The sequence below is a fragment of the Leucoraja erinacea genome, chromosome 20, assembly GCF_028641065.1.
Source record: "Leucoraja erinacea ecotype New England chromosome 20, Leri_hhj_1, whole genome shotgun sequence".
NCBI classification, from domain to species: Eukaryota; Metazoa; Chordata; class Chondrichthyes; order Rajiformes; family Rajidae; genus Leucoraja; species Leucoraja erinaceus.
Genome location: NC_073396.1, coordinates 1,133,394 through 1,157,392, shown reverse-complemented (window position 1 = coordinate 1,157,392; position 23,999 = coordinate 1,133,394). Strand labels below are relative to the sequence as shown.

The following is a 23,999-nucleotide window of genomic DNA, read 5'->3' as shown; positions in this document are numbered from 1 at the left end:
CAGAGCATGTGCCACAGATAACAACATGACAACAGTCATCCTGCTCTCTACTCCCACACCTGATGCTCTGATCCTTGCCATCGAGATTCCAACTGTGATTGAGAAATAAAAATTAAAAAAACACCCACCCTCATCAAATCATATGACCATAACCATCAGGGAGCATTTATTTTTATGCTTGAAGTATTTTTCTGACAAAATGTCACTGATATTAAATGCAGCAGATGGGTTGCCCATATTCACAGTAAGCTACTTTAATTGAAATTTTGTTTACTAACCACCACATTTTCTCATGTCTACAAAGACACTTGAAAATCTTGTAAGAAGCTGAAAGACACCTGTTCCCTCCATCCCTGAGGACAAGATGAGCTGGCAAGTAAAACACTAATGCTCCAAATGGCAGGATATTTTGACTTAGAACAGACAAAGGACCAGTCCTCTTGCGAGGTCCAACTCTCAGAACTTCCCCCACCAACAACACTGTGGTAGAACCTTCAACACTGGGCAAGGTTGACATAAATCATTATATTTCTGTTTTTAAGAGAATTAAGTCAAGAGATATCAACCTCTGTATTTACAAGCAATGCTACAGGAGAAATTTGCATAAAAGCACAGTTTCCATGTCATTACAGCATTCCTCCCAATATCAGCTCTGGCTGTAGATTGTAGAGCACATTTATCGCTGGAACACCAGGCACGTCAGGCCTTCCATCAATTCTCATGGTTATTTGCTCGCCTTCTTTATGTGCCACAATTTTGTTTCAAACACTGCTAAATTTTGGGGTGTCTGGCCCTTGTGCAGATTGCAGGATGGTAACACTCCTTTAAATGAACTCCAGCATGCAGACAGAACTCATCTTTGAATCGCGTGGCTGAACTACTTGTTGAAGTGGAATGCCTGTATAAAAGTTTGAAAACTTCTGCTCCAGGCAAATGCTTCTTGCAAAACAAGTCTAGCAGAGCCCATGATGCATAGGTCTGTCTGCAAAATAGTTCATCTTGTGACCCATCTGTTAGGTTCAATGCTATGACTAATAGCACCACCGAAACAACTTCACGGGGCGACAGCCTCTTCTCCCTCATCTTTACTTTTTACTTTAGTTATAGCTTCTGTTAACTGAATTTTTATTTCATTTGCTACTCTGCAAGGAAGTTATTGATGCTGAAATGACAACCCTGGAGTAAGTGCAATCAGACCAAGGCTCTCAATTTTTTCTTAAGTAACATTATTGTTTACTTTCATATATTACAAACACATTTTGTTTAAGATCTAACTTATAAACCCCCTCCCTTCTCCCACCCCCCTCCTTTATCCACCCCTCACTTCCCTGTGCCCAACCTGGACTTGCACCCATTTATCCTCTCTTCCTGCCCTCCATCTACATTCCTTTCTCTGACTTCACAATTCTACTATTTTTAATTCACACCTTTTGTCTTTTCATCTCTGGCCTTTGTCCAGCCATCTGCCTATCAAAAGCCCTTCCCACCCTCTCTTCCAGCTTTCTCCCCTCCGCCCCACCCCACTACTCCACAATCAGTCTAAAGGGCTTTGACCCGAATCGTACCCTATGCATGTTCTCCTGAGATACCGCCTGACCCACTGGGTTACTCCAGCACTTTATGTCTTTTGTCTGTTTAATGCCTCACCTGTACTCTGGTTACCACTTTACTAACAAGGGGATTAGATAATAGTCCATGTATATTTTAAAAGTCACATACAGCATGCCAAAAGCAAAAAGCAGCCTCTATACGGTTCACATTTATTGCAGGCAAGGAGTATTAAATTGGTTGGAAAAATAATCTGATTTTTCTAATCATTGGGACTGTTATTTTTTGGTTATTTTAAATTTTTAAGTGACATGTTGGGGCAGCAGTAGTTGCTGCATTACAGCGCTTGCAGCACGGGAGTCCCGGGTTCAACCCTGACCATGGGGTTTGTACGGAGTTTGTACGTTCTCCCCATGACCGCGCGGGGTTTCTCCGAGATCTTCGGTTTCCTTCCACACTCCAAAGACGTGCAGGTATGTAGGTTAATTGGCACTGTATAAATGTAAAATTGTCCCTAGTGTGTGCAGATAGTGTTAATGTGCGGGGATCGCTGGTCAGCATGGACTCGGTGGGCCGAAGGGCCTGTTTCTGTACTGTATCTCTAAAGTAAACTAAATTATACAAATGACTACTTCTATACAATGGCTGATTGATAGAATATAAAATACTTAATCAGTGTTTGGTGAACCATTAACAGGAAACATTTGGAGGAATCAAGGTGCAGTCAGACATCAGTACCTCGGATTAGCACAAGATTTAAATCTTCAATCTATGTAAATTAAGGAGATGTGAACAGTCTTCCACTGATTAAATCACACCTTTAATTGCTCATTTTTATTCATGGACTTTGAACTAAAATTAAATTATCCACATTCAACTTCTCACGTGAAGACCTTTCAAATAAAATAGATGATCTTTCATTAAAATAGCTTGTTGCCCCCAGAATCTATTCCAAAAAGAATATATGAACTCCCTAATAATTCAAGTGCTTGTAATGTTTTCACAAAAGCATTAAAACATGGAATATGCTTCTCCAATGAGAAAGTGGTTTACTTGCTAGGCAGAACACTAACTATGTTAAGCATGTTGCAAAGAGGACATAGGTTTAAGGTGAAAGGGAAAAGATTTAATAGGAATCGGAGGGTAACGTTTTCACACAAAGGGTGGTGAGTCCTGCCAGAGGAGGTAGTTGGGGCAGGGATTATTCCAACATTTAAGAAACAGTTAGACAGCTAACTGGATAGGACAGGTTTGGAGGGATTTGGACCAAATGCAAGCAGATGGGACTAGTGTAGCTGGGACACGTTTGTCGGTGTGGGCAAGTTGGGCCAAAGGCCCTGTTTCCACACTGTATCACTCTATGGCTCTAACTACTTGTGCCAGTCAGTGACACAGCACTCCATCTCCTGTCCAATGGGATCATACACATTGATTGTGCACATCCAGTTCATACATAACTGTATGCTCTCGCTATATTGTTCCAACGAAGCAGCTCAACTGAATCTACTTGTGTATTAATCTCTACAACAATCAAAAAAGTGGTTTGAGAACAGGACTGACATACTATCTTGCAGGAAAGATAGTGTAATACATTGCAAATTCCCCTTGATCTTGTATTAATAATGAACAATTATATGGAATTAAATGTTAACTTACAAGAGCTTATCCATAAAAAAAACACAAAGTGCTGGAGTAATCCAGCAGGTCAGGGAGCATCTCTGGAGAACCTGGATAGGTGACGTTTCAGGTCAGGATCCTTCATCAGACTGAAGGAAGGTTGTGACCCAAAACGTCGCCTATCCATGTTCTCCAGAGTGCTGCCTTACCCTCTGAGTTACTCCAGCACTTTGGATCTTATTTTATAAACCAACATCTGCAGTTCCTAGCTTTTGACTCAGACTATTTGATCAGTGAAACTACCCCCAAAAAACATGATGCAAATGGAAAACAGTCTGAATCGTTATCAAGTGGTAGTAGGAAGAGTAAATATTAACTGCATACCACATCTGTTTAATGCTCTCATTAAAAGTTAATGGAAGCAGGCAGCTAACAAAACCATTTCTGATCAGAAATATTGGATGTTCTGATTAGCAATGGAACAAAGGGAAAAGGTTAACATAATCATGAGAATGCCTATGCAGCTAAATTAGAGGTTTTGAATATAAAGGCTAGAGTGGCCAACTGAATGTCAGAGAGATTCCACTTTGAGCTCAACAACGTCAGTGATTAGTAGTTCAGACTATAGCATTTTTTTAAAAAGTGAGGACATTGCATTATCTTTGTCATAGTAAATAGCATGGTATTTACATTGTATATTTACATTGTCACAGTAAATAGCTGATGGCTAAGCACGGCAGCACCCTCACAGTAACAATCCATTAACTCAAAAATGATGTTGGCTCAAAAGTCTGAAGAAGAGTCTCGTCCCGAAACGTCATCCATTCCTTCTCTCCAGAGATGCTATCTGTCCCGCTGAGTTACTCCAGCATTTTGTGTCTATCTAACTGAAAAATGATGATCTCCCCATTCTATCCTTTAAGCCATCCTTAATATCTTTTTTTCATTTACTACCCTTGGCGCTGCAAGTCATAGTTTAAAGAATAGATTTCTGTAGCATTTCATCACATTCCCTTTTCATGCAATCATAGGTGACACAAATAGGTCAAAGCTTGAAATGTATCAACTGGTAGCAGCTAAAAGAGCCCAGTAACAATCAACTGCATAGCCACAAGTCAGCTTAATGTTTAAATTTTAGATAGCCATATCAGAGCAGTGATCAAGAACAGTTTCAATCTGATCGATCATATTGAATGCTGAAACAAACAAAAGTAGTATAGTGGTTAACTTGCTCGACTGAAGTCCAGACTCCTGAACTATTCATTTGGAGAAACAAATTTATATCCCACCAAGGTTTGGGAAGTTAACTTCTGAGCAGGAGCAGGAGCTCAAAAGTTGTGATGGGTTGAATCCCTTTCCCCTTACTCAATTTGCTGCTTTCCAATCTACTGAAATCATTTAAATCGAGATAGATTATTTTATAAACCTTACAACAATTATACTTCACTTTGATTTGCCAAAATAAGAGATAAAATACAATGCAGTGACTAAATCAAAGCAATTAAATATTATACTGGATACATGTTGCAAAATTGGACTATAATCACCAATAAACAGTAAAACAAAGCGTCCAACAAGAAATCTGCATTATCAAAAGCCACTGCAAAACAACATTGAACCATTGTATAATGATTTGTTATTTCAACCGTGATTATGTCTTCCTTGTCCAAATGGTTAAACATGGACTAGGGCCAATTTTGCAAATGCACGTTCCCAGCAAGACCTTCAGCGCCCACTGCCTTGTCCCAGAATGGTTAAGATATGGTAGGAGGCCATGAAGCTATTAATGCCACACTGGCTCTTTGCTAAATTCTTGATTAGAACAGGTGTCTAGGGTTATGTGGAGAAGGCAGGAAAATGGATGGCCCTAAACATACAGCCAGAGCTACAATGGAATGGTTTAGATCAAAGCATATTCATGTGTTAGAATGGCCCAGTCAAAGTCCAGACCTAAATCCAATTGAGAATCTCTGGCAAGACTTGAAAATTGCTGTTCACAAACGCTCTCCATCCAATCTGACAGCTTGAGCTATTTTGCAAAGAAGAATGGGCAAAAATGTCAGTCTTTAGATGTGCAAAGCTGGTAGAGACATACCCCAAAAGACTTGCAGCTGTAATTGCAGCGAAAGGTGGTTCTACAAAGTATTGACTCAGGGGGGACTGAATACTTTTGCACGCCACACTTTTCAGTTTTTTATTTGTAAAAAAATTTGAAAACCATGTATCATTTTCCTTCCACTTCACAATTATGCACCACTTTGTGTTGGTCTATCACATAAAATCCCAATAAAATACATTTACGTTTGTGGTTGTAACATGACAAAATGTGGAAAAGTTCAAGGGGTATGAAAACTTTTGCAAGCCACTGTATATGCCAACAGCAGAACAATGAAATTCTTAATTGCAGCAGCATAACAGGCCTATAAACACAATATGCATAGATTACACATAATGAACCTAGAAATCAATAAACAAATCACCCCCAGAACGAATAATAGTGCGAAAAAAACAACAAAATCCTTTGCATCTAAAAACACTCACTACCAGTGTTTCCTGCTGATTCTCTATTGTTCCATTTGTTCCATGGCCTTCACTCCCAAAGAAAAGTTTTTTATATCTTAAATTATAAGATATTTATTTATAAATGTCTATTTATAAATGGTGGTTGGAAATTGCATGGTTGTTGCAGTTGTACAGGGTCTTGGTGCAGTTGTACAGGGTCTTGGTGAGACCACACCTGGAGTATTGCGTACAGTTTTGGTCTCCTAATCTGAGGAAAGACATTCTTGCCATAGAGGGAGTACAGAGAAGGTTCACCAGACTGATTCCTGGGGTGGCAGGACTTTCATATGAAGAAAGACTGGATAGACTTGGCTTGTACACGCTGGAATTCAGAAGATTGAGGGGGGATCTTATAGAAACTTACAAAATTCTTAAGGGGTTGGACAGGCTAGATGTAGGAAGATTATTCCCGATGTTGGGTAAGTCCAGAACCAGGGATCACAGTTTAAGGACAAGAGGGAAGTCTTTTAGGACTGAGATGAGAAAATCATTTTTTACACAGAGAGTGGTGAATCTGTGGAATTCTCTGCCACAGAAGGTGGTTGAGGCCAGTTCATTGGCTATATTTAAGAGGGAGTTAGATGTGGCCCTTGTGGCTAAAGGGATCAGGGGGTATGGAGAGAAGGCAGGGTTGAGATACTGAGTTGGATGATCAGCCATGATCATATAGAATGGCGGTGCAGGCTCGAAGGGCCGAATGGCCTACTGCTGCACCTATTTTCTATGTTTCTATGAAATCCACTTATACTACAACTGCATTTCCCTCAAAAACCCCTCTGCTGCTTCATCAAGTGAATAAAGCAAGATGTTATTTAACAAATACATGCTGCCTTTTTCTCGGCAACTGAGCTATCTGGAGAACTGAGAATATAGTCAACAATCACAACATACTTGTACGAGGGTAAACAAGGATGGAAATTGTGGAAACAATGAATCTATTCAGTATCTTAACTTTTTAATTAGCAAAGTGGACAAAATAGACACGGACAAAAGTATATCAACGGTGGAAAGTATTAATGCAAGACCTCTGGACTCAACTACAGATGCAAAGCATGCAGAACCATACACACAAAAAAAAATGTACCTTGTTACATTGCAGTGAGATGTCAGCACTTGCAAATTTATATAAGAAAACTGAACACACTAGCTGTCTCCACACCAGAGTAGATTATTCATCCCTGCTGACCTTCCAGCATTTCATTCCGTCTGCATCGTGACGACAACCGATCATGCCACATTTCAACACATTATTCCATTCACATCCTAATTATAGAATTTTCCCTTGCACTCTTTGCCCTTCAATTGAAGTAGATAAAGAGCTTTGTACTTAGTTAACAACGGTGACTGCTTCAAAGGTAATATTTCAATGTGACAAGGTGATGTTTAAAAAGATAAGCCTTATTAAAGCAGTAAATCACCATCATGGCTCATAATAACTGAATGTTGGTGGAAACTATTTTCAATTGCCTGGTATAATTTATATATCTTGAAGGAATCCAAGTATTAACCAACTATTGCACAGTAGAAATGTATGTCTTGGTTTTAAAAGTTATTGCATTCTCTTAACTGCATCTGGTGTTGTTTCAGTAGAAAAAACAGAAATATGTCTGGAACAAAAATAGAATGGCCCATCAATTTTCAGATAAGCCATATGTTTCTATTTTGAAGCATGTGCGATTTTTCTACTTCACCCTGGAGATAGGTCCCAGTGTTGTAACACTTGCGTATAAATAGTGTGTACAACATCCAGGAATGCCAACATCAGCAAACAATGGACCTGCATCACATCAGCATCCCTGTGCACCGAATTTGAGAAAAAGACAAGTGAGGTTTAAAGCTCAATTCACTCATATTATTTTGAATGCATCTGATGCTCAGATCACCAAGGCCAAATCTAACTTTATATAAGAATGAGTTATGGGCAATACATGTTGTGGCTAGAATTCGAGGAGGACATTACACCTTCATCAAGTATTCAAACTGAAAGTTAACTGCTCAGCCTAACCTGGTGTAAAACACACAAAGTGTTAAGAATAAATCAGCAGATCAGGCAGCATCTCAGGACGACATGGATAGGCCCCGTTTCAGGTCAGGACTCCTCTTCCGACTGATTGTAGTGCGGGTGTGGGAGAAAGCTGGAAAAGAGGGCAGTGGGACAAGCTGGCAAGTGATAAGTGAGTGGGGTTTTAAGTGGCAGATGGATGCACAAAGGCTAGTGATGACAAGGAGACAAAAGGGTGTCTAGTATTTTGTTTTAATTTCAAGACTTCCAGATGTGCAGATTTTTGATTTTCTGTTATCATGAGATGAACAGAATACCCGTGTACTCATTTTATAATTCAGTTAATTATGAATTGATTGAAAATTTTCTTTCCCTTAGTCAGTGCTCACTGTACGCAAACAGTTTGATATATTTCATACAACAGGTGTCTACAACAATGCTTCATGAGCTTTGGGACATCCAGAGACAATGAAGGATGCACTTGGTGGGAAACAGATACCACCGCATCCTGTTCTGCACGTGTATAAAGATCAGCAACCTTTGTGGTACTGGTGAAGGCGACATGGCAGGCGCTTACTGAGGGAAAAGAATGGAAGCTGGGAACAATGACCAAGTATACTATCCAACGTGATTACAAAGGTTTACATATTATTAACCTTAAACCTTTAATCTCAGGTGATATACAAAAGTGGTGAAAAATATGTTACAGCTAGAAAGAATACTAATTAGGTATGCAGGTCACTTTCTAAATTTGAAGAAAAATATATTGATTTTTAGCGAAGGTTCAACAAGTCTCCGGTTAAGAAATACTCTGATCCATCTTTTGCAAGTCGCAAACGATAACCACAATTGCTCACTTCCTTAATCTAACCTTCTGCTCCTATCTAAACTACTTACTGTGTCATCTAACTAAATGTGGTTGGTTAAGTTAAACAGAAGTTTCTTTATTCCTTCATCCAAGTCATTTATATATGTGAAATAGTACAGCACACATGCTTAGGGGCTCCCACAAGTCATTTAGGTGTCCTTGAGACTCTTGAAAGGTGCCCATAAATAAAATTGATTATTATTATTATTATTATTTAGATTGCATCCCTATTGTAAAAAAATGATTATCCAAATTCTTTCTGAACAGTTATTTTTAAACATGTTTGAGAACAATCATAATTTTCCACTCTTGGCTTTAACTCCAGCTTACTGAATTAAATACATGTGTTAAAATCTTCACATAGAACACAAAAACTGAAAAAAAATCATCGTCACTGTTTACTTTGACTTTAAATAGAATACAATGGAATGTGGAATAGGAAAAATAAATCTCTTTTGAGACCTCTCCAAATTTAAACAAAATCTTCAACAGTTTGCAAGAACAATTAAATGAAATGGCTGGTTGTGCAACAGCCAAAAATTACTGTAATTGTAAAATGTTTCCAATTTAATTGCAACTTAACCTTCCATGTGCATTCAAGAAATAAGATATTCTGTCCACATAATTATAGAACACAGTACTCTGTGTCATAACATAATTAGATTTTTTTACATTAGCCATTGACAATAGATCTCCACAGAGCTACTTTCAAAAGCTAGCTCTACTTTAATAGAAAGCTCATCAAACTTGATAACATGTTTAAGCTTTTGTGAAATGTCTCTGAGGAATAAACATGCTTTAGACAAATTCTGCCCATCTATTCAATGATTTAGTGATTCAATAAGCGAGTTCGGTATTCCGAAAAATGCAAGGAATCATGGGATTTGTCATTTGTCTCAAACGATAAAAACTCTCGGCAGCCGTGCCGCGGCATGGACGCAGACCTGCGCCTCATCTGCAGCCAGGATCTCCGGCGCCGCAATCGCTGTCGAACCGCCACTGGACCATCCCACTCCCCAGAGACGTCGGGAGCGGCGCCCCCCAGGCCCACAGCCAGCGCGGAGAAGCAGCGCTAAATCCAGCTCAACTCTGCATGTCTCGCCGGGTCAACCTATCAGTCCTGCCTGGACTTATGGGACACCAGCCCGGAGCTGTTCAGTTAAAGCTTCTTCTCCGCGCTGGCTATAATCCTGGGCCGTCGTTCCCATAAGTCCAAGCAAGGCTGGTAGGTTAACCCGGCGAGACAGGCAGAGTTGAGCTGGATTTAGTGCTGCTTCTCCACACTGGCTGTGGGCGCCGTTCCTGTCTGACTACGGACGTCTCTGGCCACCCCCGGCTGGCCGGACGGGGGGAGGGGGGCGTTCAGGAGGGGATGGGGATGGTCCATTGGCGGTTCAGCATCGATAGCGGCGCCAGAGACCCGGAATCGATCCTGGCTGCGGATGAGGCGCAGGTCTGTGTGCATGCCGTGGCACGGCTGCCGAGTGTTTTTCGTTTGTGAGCTAGGCATACGCAGTCGGAATACCGAACTCACTTATTCAATGATACTTTATATTTTATGTTTTACTTGGAAACCTGTATTTATGTAACACCTTTCATTGTAGCAAAATACCACGGTTAACAATTACACTGTTGTCATTAACCTCATCCAAGCTTATCAAATTTATCAACAGCACATGAAAACTTTTGAGAGCATTAAAAATACAGCCACACATGTTAATATAGTTAAATTAATATTGCCAAAATGAAAGTTGTGCATTCAATTTGTCTGACAAATTGGACATGTAACTTGCATTTTAACAATATTTACATTTCAAATGTAAACAACAAAGCCACAAACAGTGGAGCTGGTACACAGGTCACTTTCAATGAGGAGACAATGTGTTCGAGTCAATTCAATAAACTCTCCTGACAATCAATTTCCTACATTTAACAGTAATTCAACTTTGATATAACACACGTGCAGGAACCACTCACACTTGTCTTATTAGAAACCCATTTTTATAGGTGAAAGTAACTTTTACTTAATTTTAATTGGATAATAAATGTATTTATAAATCCAATGTTTGTGGCATTACCATTTGGTTAGTTTTTCACTACCAACTATTTAGAATGAGTGTGCTTGAAGCAAGTGGTTCAAAAGGGAAGCAAATAGCTACAATTTCCCTACATCACATGGCACATTGAAATTATAGTTTCCTAATGACCAAAATCTGCTGGCTAATCATGACTTATTGGGTGATTTCCAGATTGATCAAATCCCATGTTCGTTATGAATCTCATTTCCATCTTCTCAGTTGGGGAAGCAGTAGGAAATAATTAGTCATACACCAGAGATAATAGACAGCAATCATTGGGGGGGAAATGACTGAAAATGTGGCATCACAATTTGTTTTTAAACATGTTGAAGTTACTATGGAAAGCATTTTAATGCTGGAGCACTGAAGCATGAAGACAATTTTCAAATACATCTTTGGAAAATAATTGTTAGAAGTTACAGGTTTGAGGATTCAACAGAGAGATAATCACTGAAATGATAGGAGTGCCTTCAGATTAAAAAGGAAACTGCCCATTACTAAGAAAATTGAATATTTGTTTGCAGCCTGCAATAATAAACCCCCATGAGCCTGACCAATTTTAGTATTGTATCCTGACATTTCACTGCTAGCATTACACTGAGAAGTACTTTTCCAACACAAACCCAATTGTAGGTTCAAAGATGGTTTTCTGAAGAAAATCCCCATCAATAACTGTTCTGCTTATAACCAGGCTGGAGTTGAATGAGTAACACTTAATTTCATTATGTTCTCAATGCCTTGATTCAATAAAATTAAAGTAGAACAGTATGGTTCATGTGCCTCGATATTACTGTCAGGGCATCAAAGCATTGTCACTGCAGTACTTGATACTTCCCATTAAAAATGTGTAAACTTTATATTTTTTTAATAGAAACAATCGTTTAGTGTGATTAAAATATAAAAGCAGAAGATCAAGTGCATGTACTGGACATTGAGAACTACACACTTCAAACATTTGAACTTAATTTAGTCCATATTTGATTAAAAATACATGATAAATACATTGTTTTTATACGTGATGGGATCTTGATTAGTTGGTCAAGTGGGCTGAGGAATGGTTAATGAGGTTGAATACATATGTTGCGTACCAGGCATAGTGGAAAACACTTAATGGCCACATCTGTTAAAATTAAATTTTTATCATTTTAAAATCATTTAATATTTGTGCAATGTGTTCACAATAATTTTTGTATTTTTTAAACTTTAATAACCAACTGAATAATTTAATTAAATTAGCAAAAGCATCATGAGCCGATAAAGAAAGCAAAATGAGAGGAATGCAGAAAAACCCATTTGGTCAACGTCATTTTGTTTTGTTTAAATTCCTAATCATATTTTCATATTTTAAATAAATCAAATATGTATGTCTCCAGTTTGGGATATTCCTGACCTGGTGACCCCAGTGATATTCTGTTTTCTTTTAATTTTGTTTTAACCCAGATGGTTTGTTTCTGATTAGATTATTTATTTACGTTTAGATTGATTTTGCGTTGCTAGTTGAAATTATTTACCCAGCTTGATGCAATATGATCCATACATGTGAGTTATTACGGTGATGTACCATTCACCTCAATTCTGTTTGCAATGTAAAAAACAGAAACTACATTCGAGATAATTCATTTTGCCCATACACATGGCTCGTTCTCGTTATATTCAACAAAAAGGGTTCACAGTTGCTCAGGACATGTTCCTATCAATGGCACTGATAGATAAAAAACAACTGCTTAAAATAATTTGTTCCATAGTATATCACCAAAAAATATCTGAATGAAATATACTCGATACGCAATCTTAAAGTAACAACCAGCTCCTCAGTCACTGTTTGCAGTAGCAAGGTATCTACCCCAAAGACTTTGGACTCTCTTTCTCTAGGACGTAAATAAAATGAGGGGCACGTGCATGTGTCAGAAACCAAGATTAAAGTACCAGCAATCTCAAGGTCATTATTAGCACAATCTAACTGCAACTGTAAGGATTCCATTACCTGTATGAACTGAGCAACCACCCAAAATTCAGCAATACCTGTGCTATCCAGGTAAACCTCCACATGATAAACATGTGTCAGTAAGCAAGCAGAAGTCAACACTGCCCCCAGCATCATTGCATATGCAAACCCCTACCTCTAAAGCATGTACATTTCGTTTAGTTTAGAGGTACAGCATGGAAACAGGCCCTTTGGCGCACTGATTACGCGCAGACCAGCGATTCCCACACATTAACACTATCCTACACACACTAGGAACAATTTACATTTATAACCAAGCCAATCCTGTTTAAGAAGGAACTGCAGATGCTGAAAAATTGAAGGTAGACAAAAGTGCTGGAGAAACTCAGCGGGTGCGGCAGCATCTATGGAGCGAAGGAAATAGGCAATGTTTCGGGCCAAAACCCTTCTTCAGATGTCTGAAGAAGGGTTTCGGACCGAAACGTTGCATATCCTGTATGTCTTTGGAGTGTGGGAGGAAACCGGTGTACCCGGAGAAAACCCACCGAGGTCACGGGGAGAATGTACAAACTCCATACAGGCAGCACCTGTTGTCAGGATCTAACACGGGTCTCTGGCGCTGTGAGTCAGCAAATCTACCGCTGCGCCACCGTGCAGCCCTTTCTGACAAGGTTGACATTTATTGCCAATTTCTAATTATGTTCTTGAAGTTGCTGGTGAGTAATCAATCATCATTCACAGCAGTCCCTCTGCTGAAGGTACTCCACTCCCAGTGCTTTGGTGAGAGTTCCAGGATTTAAACCACAAAATGAGAAAGGCATAAGTGGCCCATGCCATTCACAGGCGTTAAAGATACAAAGACATTTGTTACGAGATAACAAGACGTGTTCCATACCATCTAGTGTTACTGTACATTCCACGTAAATCATTTGTGCAGAGAGCTGGAGTCAAATGTCCATCTCTCCACACAGACAGCACTGGAGTTCGAACTGACTAAGAATGCCACTGTTTCAGCCTTAGCTATACATTTTCAAAAATGATATTCGAGTTCTGGTCATATTTGGACGCGCAAACAGAATATTCACAACCCATGCCAAACGGTTTAATATTCAACCATTGTTTTTTTTTAAATCAGAATCAATTCATTGCAGCTGCAGTAGATATTTGGTAGATATGGCAATGTTGCCAAGTTATTAATGCGTATCTCCGAAAACTGCAATAGATAATAAAGAAATAAATGAAATGTACCTCTCTGTCATTGAAACACTGATTATCCCTTCCAATTTCTTCAGGCACTTTTAATTTTAAACACAGCAAAAGATTTATGAAGATATAATACAAGTGCCTTCCTACCACTTACAAACTGTTAGTGCCACTAGGCAATTTATTTTATTTAGTCTCCCAGCAGCATTACTACTCTCTGCAGTGCTTCTATTTGTGAATTGTGTGCTGGTTAAAATACCAGACAATTAAATAATAGATAACAAAGACCAAATTCCAATTAGCCCTCAACATAATCCAATGTAGTTAACACCAGGTTAAAAATGCCCATTAAACTGCGATGAAGATACATGGGGCAAGTCTGAAGAAGGGTCACGAACCAAAACGTCCCCTTATCCATATTCTCCTGAGCTGCACTCTGACCTGCTGAGTTACTAGAGCACTTTGTATCCTTTTGCCCAAAAAGCTTGTGTTTTTTGTAAAAATCTGATTCACTCATGTCTATCAGTTTTCTCTACCATGAGACTGCCTGATATTCTAAATATTCTCCACAGTTCAAACCTGCAATTCCTGGCTGTTACTTGTTCTCTCACTAACTGTGCTCAATAATTTATCAATCAAATAACTTCACCTGGAGATTATCACCATCGTAATTCTGGCCTCACCTTAACAGAGACATTTCCTTTGTCTCCACCATCCTATCCTCCATTGTCCTCCCCCCCCCCCCCCCCCCCCACCACGGCAGTTCCCCACGCCAAGTCCTCCATTGTCCTTCCCCCCCCCCCCCCCCAGCATCAAGCTGCGGTTCCCCCACACTGGGACCTCCGTCTACCCCCCCCCCCCGACCGTCCCCCACGCCAAGTCCTCCTTTGTTCTCGACGGCCCTCCAGCATCCACATACCCATCCTCAACCGCCAGCCAGACCTCAACCACCACACTCCCTCACTGACTGCTGACCATGAAGAGCACGGTGGCCTGCCTCGATGTCTCACTCCTGGTAACACTTATATCACCATAATGAAGTACTTTTGAGGTTAGTTTTGGGGCACCTCAACTGCTGTCTCAGAAATGACCTGATCCATTTCAATTTATCTATTGGCATAGCAGGTAAACAGCAGATGATATCTCACTGGTTCTCCACTCTGCAGACTGTCAATGTAACAGGAACACATTCACCAAGCTGCTGTTCATCGATGACGGGTCAACCTTATCATCTCCTCCAAATACATCAGCCAGCTCCAAGACTTGGGCATCAACTCTTCCTCATCGACAGACCTAAACCAGTGCTGATCAGGAACAACATCACCTCTTCACTGACCTTAAACCATGAAGCACACCTCAAGGCTATGTGCTTAATTTCCTTTTTACACCCCTGATTGTGTAGCTAAACAAAGATCTAACGTCATCTATCAATTTGCCGACAACACAGCTATTGTTGGCCAAATCACGGGTGGTGTCAAGTGAGTGTACAGGAGAGAGAAAGAACACGTGGTTGATTGGCAACAATAACCGTTTACTCAGCATCAATAAAACCACCGATCTAATCTTTGACATCAGAAAGAAGTAGTTGGGGGACTATGCGTCTGTTTCCATTGACAGGTCAGCGGTAGACTTTAGGAAGAATAAAACGGACATGGTACCATTGACTATCAGAGGGGACTGTGTGGAGAGGGTGGCAGATTTCCGCTTCCTGGGAATCCATATTGAGGAGGACCTGACGTGGAGCAATAAAACCACTGCTGCCTGCTTCCAAAAAGGTCTAGCTCGGTTTTAAAGAGACTGCACTTCCTGAGGGCCTGCTCAGAATTTTGTAAGAATAAGATCCCCTCTCAATCAAACTCTAGAGAGTATAAACCAAGTCAGTCTTTCTTCAGAAGACAGTCCTGACTGCTGCTGTCCGTTTTACTCCCTCGGCAATGCTCCATTGAGAGCATACTAACATACTGTGTGTGCGTGTGGTACACCAGCTGCACAGCGCTGCTCAGAGGAAATGACACGCTCCAGCAGGGCCATTGACAACGCCCAGAGGATTGTCGGCTGCCCTCTCCTTACCTTGGAGGACTTACACCTACAGTTCCCGCTGCACCAAAAAATCCCAGAGTATCATAAAAGACATTTCCCACCCCGAACACTCCCTGTTTGAACTGTTGCCGTCAGGCAGACGGTACAGATCTACAAGGACAAGGACGAACAGACTAAAAAACAGTTTTTACCCCACCGCTATAAAAGCACTAAATGTAGCCGCCAAGGAACGCAGGGGCGAGACATACTAAGGGGATGTGGTACACTGTGAAATCGACAGAAGGATGGAGGGTTGGGTGTTTATGCGTGCTATTTTCATGATATTTATTTTAGTTGTTTATCTTTTAATATTTTATCTTGTATGTATCGTTAGCTTTTAGAAATGCTTGAATGGTGCACTGACTGGCTGACATTTTTAAATTTCGTTGTACATGGTTCATGTTACAATGACAATAAAGAAACTATTCTATTCTAGAGGCAGCATTTTCAAATTCCTGGCCATTACCATCTCGGATAACCAGTTCTGGGCCCAGCACGTACTTGCCATCATAAAGAAAGCAAACCTTAATACTTCTATTGAGAGTTTTGAGAGATTTGGCATGTCACCAAATATTCTTAAGAAACTTTTGCTGATGCACTGTAAGAATCCTGATTGGTTGCATAAAGTCCCACACCACCGGGTTCGTATAGAGTTCCTTTCCAACAGCCACAATGTTCTTGAACTGACCTGCACAACCCTCATCCTACATCAGCAGAGGAACACCACAGGATCACCTCTTGCACTTCACAGACTTGATTTGTAATTGTGTTTTACGTTAATATATATATTTGCAGACTTTTTCTTTCAGTCTTGCAGAATTTATAGTTGAAGTTTGTCTGTTGCCTTAGTCCATGTGCTTATGGTGCTGCTGCTCCTCGCTAGATTTTCATTGCACCTGTATCTCACCGTGCTTGTGTTTATGACAACTCAACTCGGCTTGATTCTCAGATGTGTTTGTTGCTGAGCTTGACATCCTCCCACACTCCCCCATTAACACCCACTGCAAAGTGGCGAATCTACCATAAATCAGTGTAATTCTATGTCCTGGATGATGTCTCACAACTCGAGTGCTGCTGCCAAGCAATGGGAGAATATTCTAAAACATACTGTAGGTGGGAGGAAGGGCTTTGAGAACTCTTGTTGCTTATCGCATTAACCAGACTAGGCAACTCCTCTTTGAGGAACTTATATAATGGTTTCCTTCTCTACCCAGATTTGTAGATAAATATGCTCCCGCTTGGCATCCCGTTTTATTTTCACATTCGACTCACGCTCAACACAAAGCTATTAATCACAGACTTTAGTTTGTATTGTCACAGCAGGAGTATTTCGCTTTTAAGGCTGCGAATGGCAAACAAACAGTGGAATACCCAGCGGACCTGACTGTGTTTTGTTTTATTACACAGCAGACATCTTAACTGGCAGGCATTAATTTAAACTCCAAGTCAGCTTAAGGACTGGAGTTTTACATTAACACAAGGAGCTTCTTGATAAAGGAATCTCGATCACAGTGAGGATTGTATTTCAGAAGTGTAGGAAGGAACTGCAGATGCTAGTTTACCCCGAAGATAGACAGAAAATGCTGGAGTAACTAAGTTGCTGCAGTATGTTGTATTCACAGGTCCTTGTCGAGTTTCTGTTCATCCTGCCAGGGGGGTGGTTAGGGGAGGGGGACGAAAAGCAATTTCACTCTGGCCGCACTGTTGAAGAACAATCTTACATTGAAGTAAAGGGCAGCAGCAGACCACGATCACTGTAACAGTAGTTTGAATCAGACACTGACAGGCAGCTACTAATCACAGACTTTGTATTTTCACAGCAGGGGTGTTTTGCTTTTAAGGCTGCGAGTGGGGCTGAGGGACTTGTGGACTTTGGCAGCCAGGAGGCACTTGGAGAGAGAGAGACTCTCTGTTTGGCGCCAAAACTGACGAGGTCTGGGACAGTGGGAGTGGGGACGGCTGCCGACTGAACACCTCTTCACCGTCACCCCACCGTGTGTGGATGGACAGGAGAGCCGTCCCCCCGGTCACCGTGTGTGGATGGACAGCCGTCTCCCGGTCACTCACTCACCGAGCGAGGGAAGAGAAGAAAGTGTCCGCGCGGTAAAACCACCGGGGCGGCGAGCGGGGGGCAAGTTTCACGTCGAGGGGAAAGGAGAAGGGTTTGGGTGAATAATCATTGCGGGGTTGTGTGAGGGGAGAGGGAGATGTGAGGAGGGAAGGCTCCCTACCTGAGGGCGCGGGAGAGATGCCGCCACCGCCCGTTGCTGGTTGCCGCCGCTGCTGCCGCTGCTGCTGCTGGCGCGCGCGGGGGGAAGGCGGGGAGCGCGTGTCTGGGGCGCGCGCCGGGCAGCAGCGGTGGGTCACGTGGCGGAGAGCGGACGCTCGGCCCGTCGAGTGCGGCCTTTCCCCCCTCAGCCGGACGACGGCGACGACGGCGGAAGGACAACACCACCACCCTTCCCCTCTCCACACCCGGGGAACTTGGGCTTCCCGCTGGAGCTCCGACCACAGATTGTAAGAGACTTCATCCATTAAACACCCACCCACTCTAACACTTTCCCTCACTTTGGCTCCTTCCTCCTCACCCTCCTGGCCTTGCCTCCCCCCTCCCTCCTCCTCCTCCTCACCCCCCTCCTCACTCCTCACCCTCCTGGCCTTGCCTTCCCCCTCCTCCTCCTCCTCACCCTCCTGGCCTTGCCTCCCCCCTCGCTCTCCTGGCCAAAGATCCTATAATCTTTGCTCCTGGCCTTACCTCCTCCTCCTCCTCCTCGCCCTCCTCCTCCTCACCCTCCTCCTCCTCACCCTCCTGGCCTTGCCTCCCTTAATACCTCCACAAAGAGTTGAGTTTAGAGATACAGCGTAGAAACAAGCCCTTCAGCCCACTGAGCCCACACCGACCAGCGATCCCCACACACTAACACTATCCTACACACACTAGGGACAATTTATACCAAGCCAATTAACCTACAAACCTGTACATCTTTTGAGTGTGGGAGGAAACCCAAGATCTCGGAGAAAACCCACGGGGTCACGGGGAGAATGTACAAACTCCATACAGACAGCACCAGTAGTCGGGATCGAACCTGGGTCTCTGGTACTGCAAGAGGAACATCATGTTCATGGAAGAACCATTCAGATGTCTAATAACAAGGGGGAAATCTGTTCCTGAGTCTGGTGCGTGCTTTCAAACTTCTGTATCTTCGACCTGACGTGAACAGAGAAGAAGGAATGACCAGGGTAGAACAAGTCATTGGTTACGTTGGCTGCTTTTTTAAGGCAGCGTGAAGTGTAGATAATGGGGCGTTTGGCCTATTTGCTTCATGGTTCTGCTTAACTTCAGCCTATATATTAATTATTGCACTGTTTCCTTTGGTATTATCTCAACAAAAATCTCATGCCTTTATCATTTACTTCAGTTTAAAAATGTCAGTATTCCTTACACGTGAGAGTAAAATCCAAAGTACAATCTAACAGGGTGTTGATGGGTGTATACGGTACCATAGCTGTAGGAAAAGCAAGAGACACAGGTGTGTGGATGAGCCATGCACTAATACACTTCAGGTAGTCGGAGCTCAATACATGAGGACACTGTAAACCCATCCCATCTCTGACAGCTTTGCCGAGGACCAAGTTGGTCAGTTGCACTCCCCTGTTCCTTCATTCATCCCTAGAACTGTATCTTCAAAACAGATTCAACAGTAATTCTAATGTCCCCATTAACTCTAACCCAGTGCCGCTGCCTTTAAGGTCAATGTGCCTTTAAGTCCAAGTTAAGACTCTGTATTTTTAAGGATATAAAATAGGCGCTGGAAACGTGGTGACTTGTATTTTTTCACATGTGAGTATCTTTGCTGCAAAGGTTTTATCTATTTAAAATCAAATCTGTCAAAAATCTTTCTAACAGCATAGTGACAGTCTGCAATAAAAAGCAGCTTTCCAAGGTCTTCTGTGTGATCTTCACAACATGCTTTATTGCCTTCTAAACCAAGGGTCGCAAGGACAGAAACATTATTGCACCAGTCTATGATGTTTCTGAATAAGTTTATTGGCCAAGTATTCATATGCCAGGAATTTGCATTGGTCTGTGGAATTCTCTGCCCCAGAGGGCGGTGGAGGCCGGTTCTCTTTCAAGAGAGAGCTAGATCGGGCTCTTAAAGATAGCAGAGTCAGGGGATACGGGGAGAAGGCAGGAACGGGGTATTGACTGGAGATGATCAGCCATGATCACATTGAATGGCGGTGCTGGCTCGAAGGGCCGAATGGCCTACTCCTACACCTATTGTCTATTGCTCCGCCCGCAAGTGATAACATGACATACAGTGACAGTTAGGAATGACACATAAAAGGAGTGTTTCCATTGAACACAGACGTTTTTTTTAATTATTGAAATTAGTCATCTTTATTGAAATGGATTGCTGTCCAGATTATTGGAAAATATAATTGATAGTTTTCTCTTTGAGATGGTTGTACTTTTGCCTGTACTGAACAAAGACAACATTTTATTTTAATGCTTATGCTGATGATATTGGGATAATTCAGAGGAAGAGTGGGTTTCCTCCTACATCCCAAAGAAATGCGGGTTTGTAGGTTAATTGGTTTCTGCAAATTGCTGCTGATGTGTAGGGAGTGATATAAAAGTGGGATTACATCGAACAAGTGCGAATGGGTCGGCGTGGACCCAGTGGGCCGAAGAAAGGTCTCGATCCGAAACGTCACCCATTCCTTCTCTCCAAATATGCTGCTTGTCCCGCTGAGTTACTCCAGCTTTTTGTGTCTACAGTGGGGCGAAGAGCCTGTTTCCATATCGTATCTCTATACTAAAGGTAAAGACCCAAATCCTTCACGTTCTGAAACTGCAGGAATTCATTGCATGTGATGTGATCTGCGGTTTTCGATATGTTGTCAATGGTCCTTCATTGTGCAAAATGGGTTTCATACTTGCTCAGTTATTTTGACAGCTCCACCATTTCAAAATGCCTAAAAGTACTTATGAAAACCACATCAATCGATCATTATTGATTTGAGCACAATTTGAAGTACAGAAGCAATGGCCAATTAATGAAACAACTATAGATTTAGTTGCAATGATATCTATCAATGCGAGACACAACATTTGAAATTCCAAAATTCAGGATTGGGTTCCTTTAAATTAATGATGAGAGTGTAACAATATGAGGGGGGGGAGAAATCATTTATTTGCTAGAATTATTTACCAAAGAGATTTTGTCTGTTAAACCAATTTGTTGGTAATTTTTGTCATTCATTATCTGAAAGAGCAAAAGAAAAAAATAATAAAATAAAGCACATGTTTTACGTTACACTTCATCATCTGAATTAAGTGTATTTATTTATTTATTCTGATGTCTCTTACACTCTTGCTAAAGCTACTTTTACTGAGTTTCATGTATCTTCTCAGCTGTGCAGTGATGTGTTTCATGTATCTCCTTTGACATTGTTCTCTCCTAGGATTATATAATGTCATAAATCACTGCTTGGCTGAGTTTGGTGGTGAGTGACATTAATTGGAGTTTTTAGTTCTTCATTGACATCCTTTGTTATAAAACATGAATTGCAAGAAAGTAGGAATAATGGTGCAGTAATGTCAAGGTAGTTCCTGTGATTTCATGAATAATGTTCTCATAATTATGAAATCAAATGTCAGTGAAGAAACTAGGATGCTAGAAGCAGTAGGTCTCTGGAGCTGGAAGGCAGCAACTCTACCACTGTTTGAGTTGCTGCCTCAGTGTGAGACCCAGGTTCCATCCTGACTAAGGGTGCTGTGTGTATGGAGTTTATACGTTCTCCCCGTGACCTGTGTGGGTTTTCTCCAAGATCTTCGGTTTCCTCCCACACTCCAAAGACGTACAGGTTTGTAGGTTAATTGGCATGGTGTAAAAGTAAAATTGTCCCTAGTGTGTAGGATAGTGTTAATGTGCTGGACTCGGTGAGCTGAAGGGCAATGGTTCTCTAAATATGTATCAACTGTGTCTCTAAACTAAAAGGTAAGGAGTGAAGAGAATAAAAACAATTCAAAGGAAACGTAGGTTTGAATTAGTGACCAAGTCAGAGGGATGGACGTTTAGATATGACTGTTTTAGTTGTTTAAAATTGAACAGTGAGTGCTGGGGGAGGTTTGTGAAATGTACAAACATTATTCACCCATACAAACATCACAAAGAGCATTCTCATTCCAGTACAATGTGCCAAGATGTTTCACAGAACGATAATCAAATAAAGTTTGACAAGTACCGAAGGATCGGTGTCTTGGGCTGACATGAGCTTACATGCACCTGCTACACTTTAATTGGAAGAAAGGAACAGAGGAGTGACACAAATCACCAACATCTGTCTTATCAACAACCTCTGTAGTCATTTCATGACAATTATAATGGAGTTGTTGATCCTTGATAGCAATCATTTGTGATCTATTGGACGATCAATTGTATGAGAGGGTGACAGGCTGGATTACATATTACTTGGCAATCCCAGTCTACCATGCCCCCCACCACCAATATCCTTACAAATTGGTGGATGAATCGTATTTCTTGGGGTAATTTTATTTTGGATCTTTTCTTTGCTGATGGCCATGAACTGAGGTGAATAGATAACCTCCAGGGAGAGCTCACTGTTGCTGATGTGGATGTGGGCCTTGAAGGTGATGGATCCTGCTGCAAAAATTGCAATCCATTAAGAGCAACATCTCTGGAGAGAAAGAACGAGCGGCGTTTTGTCTCTCATTCCTTCTCATCAGAGATGCTGCCTGTCCCGCTGTTACTCCAGCATTTTGTGCCTCTTCGGTTTAAACCAGCAACTGCAGTTCCTTCCTCCACAATAACAACATCTGGTGTTAATTTGCCATAATCCAATTACCAGTAGAGTAAAAAGGATGTGTAAATTCCAAATCTCCACAAATTATTCGGCAGTTATTGATGCTCTTTTAGAGCATGAGGTTCCTTATTGGACAATGGTAACTGCACGATTGCTGGATTAATGACTGGATATAAATGAACCATAAGGGTACCGCAATGCTCAGTGCTGTGATACACATCAATGATTTAGATGAAGGGATTCAAAGTAACATTAGCATACTTCCAGATGACACAAAGCTGGGTGGCAGTGTGAACTGCGAGTCACATGCTTTGCAAATGCAGGGTGACTTGGACAGATTGGGTGAGTGGGCAGATGCTTGCCAGATGCAGTGTAATGTGCATAAATGTAAGGTTATCCACTTTGGTAGCAAAAACTGGAAGGCAAATTATTATCTAAATGGTGTCAAGTTAGGAAAAGGGGAAGTACAACGGGATCTTGTTCATCAGTCTATGAATGGGAACATGCAGGTACCCTGCATAACAAGAGAATAGGACCAAAGAGGTCCTTCTGCAGTTGTATAGGGCCCTAGTGAGGCCACACCTGGAGTATTGTGTGCAGTTTTGGGCCCCTATTTTGAGGAAGGACTTTCTTGCTATTGGGGGAGTGTAGCGTAGGTTTACAAATAGTTTAGAAGGATGAGAGGGGATCTTATAGAAAATTACAAAACTCTTAAGGGGTTGGACAGGCTAGATGCAGGAAGAATAGTTCCCGATGTTGGGGAAGGCCAGAACAAGGGGTCACAGTTTAAGGATAAGGGGGAAATCTTTTAGGACAGAGATGAGAAAAACATTGTTCACACAGAGTGGTGAATCTCTGGAATTCTCTGCCACAGAAGGTAGTTGAGGCCAGTTCATTTGGCTATATTTAAGAGGGAGTTAGATGTGGCCCTTGTGGCTAAAGGGATCAGGGGGTATGGAGAGAAGGTAGGTACAGGATACTGAGTTGGATGATCAGCCATGATCATATTGAATGGCCTACTCCTGCACCTATTTACTATGTTTCTATGATCACATTGAATGGCGGTGCTGGCTCGAAGGGTTGAATGGCCTACTTCTGCACCTATTGTCTATTGTCTATAACCCAGCCATTTAGGGCAAGCAAGTAATGTACTGGGGGGACCTTGGAAATTTACAGACCACAAAGGATTGAAGATGAATCACCAGACTGTCCATTCTAACTGAATAGAAGTACATTGCAGCTAAAATGTTGTGGACTACAATACCA

The 23,999-nt window shown here is 41.5% G+C and overlaps 1 protein-coding gene across 1 annotated transcript in view; it reads right to left on the bottom strand.

Moving 5' to 3' along the window:
- Positions 1-18,269, bottom strand: part of carhsp1 (calcium regulated heat stable protein 1) — a 33,520-nt gene extending 15,251 nt beyond the window's left edge. Inside the window, exon 1 of the mRNA XM_055650994.1 lies at positions 18,134-18,269. The gene's annotated coding sequence lies outside the window, so the exon portion shown is untranslated. The remainder of the gene's footprint in view (positions 1-18,133) is intronic.
- Positions 18,270-23,999: the final 5,730 nt, after the last annotated feature.